The following is a 1,315-nucleotide window of genomic DNA, read 5'->3' as shown; positions in this document are numbered from 1 at the left end:
GGGTCTGCATTTACTTTCCAGCAATAGGACCTCTGTTTCTCTGCGGCCGAGAGTGGCACAATGACGCTACTGAAATGCAAGAAATCAGTGGTCAAAACTAGCTTCGCTATATACATTCATTGTAATCATCCTTTAAGGTTTACTGTGTGATAATTTTATTCAGCTTGTGTGGGATCTACTAATAACAACTGGCCGATTATATATAAGGCAGACATAGTAATTAAGTCTGCGTCAATTATTGAAATTTATTAAGGAATTGACAAAAATATTAATAGTAAAACAACAACAACTGTATTTTAAAGTATAAAATCAACCCCGCCACTGTCAAATCGATTTCGTTACGACAGTGGTAGTTACAGAGTTCAGAATAATTTTTGATTCTGAACCGGTCTGCTCAGGAGCAACACTAACCTGACTTACATAAAGCCGACCCAATATTATTACATCCTATCACAAACTTTTCCTTGTTGCTGGTGAGATAGTGTACGTTTTAGAAACTCGATGCCTATCTTAAAATATTTACCAAAAAAATAAATTAATACTTAACTTTTCTGTCACAGACAGCCGCGAGATATCCACCATCTTTCATGATGACGAGGAACCCACTTAAAGTATATAAATAAATAGTAAAGACGTCTGATATGGGTGTTCAAAACCTATATTTAAAACATAAAAGAAGTAACAAAGTTTCGATCCCCTTAGGTCATTATCGGGTTAAAAATGACTTTTAAAAATGTGACCATTATTGATCAATAACGGCTATTTATTTGTTTTGTGTTTTAAATAAAATATTTTAATACCCATATCAACCGTCTATATTATATATAGGAAGTGTCAACATCCAGAAAATGTAACCGAGAGAGGTTTCAAGTTAGCTAACATTAAAAAGGAAACTAATAATAATATATAAGAACAAATTACGTTTGAGAATAAGTTTACACAAATCTCATGGTAGAAATGTAAATAATAGCCCTATACCTGTTAACAAACACATTAATAAGTGATGATGACAAAAACCTTGTACATTTGCTGTTATGTTAAACTTATATTAAAGTTTTTCTTCATTACCCATTCAAGCCGTCTCCAACCGTTATTGTGTTACTAACTTAACTTATAACACTGTGTAACTAACTTAACTTAATATAACCTTTAATTTTATAATTTATTAATTAATTCATTTATAATTTATTAATATAATCTTTAGCAAGAATAGTATTGAATTTCCCATTGAACTGAATGAATTTTGTTGAAGATAAGCAACCAAATACCTCGATTGAGTTTAAGAGCTCTATCCGGCACAATATCTTGTAATGTT

The sequence above is a fragment of the Limulus polyphemus genome, unplaced genomic scaffold (assembly GCF_000517525.1).
Source record: "Limulus polyphemus unplaced genomic scaffold, Limulus_polyphemus-2.1.2 Scaffold7675, whole genome shotgun sequence".
Taxonomy (NCBI): domain Eukaryota; kingdom Metazoa; phylum Arthropoda; class Merostomata; order Xiphosura; family Limulidae; genus Limulus; species Limulus polyphemus.
Note: the sequence above shows the minus strand (reverse complement) of the source record.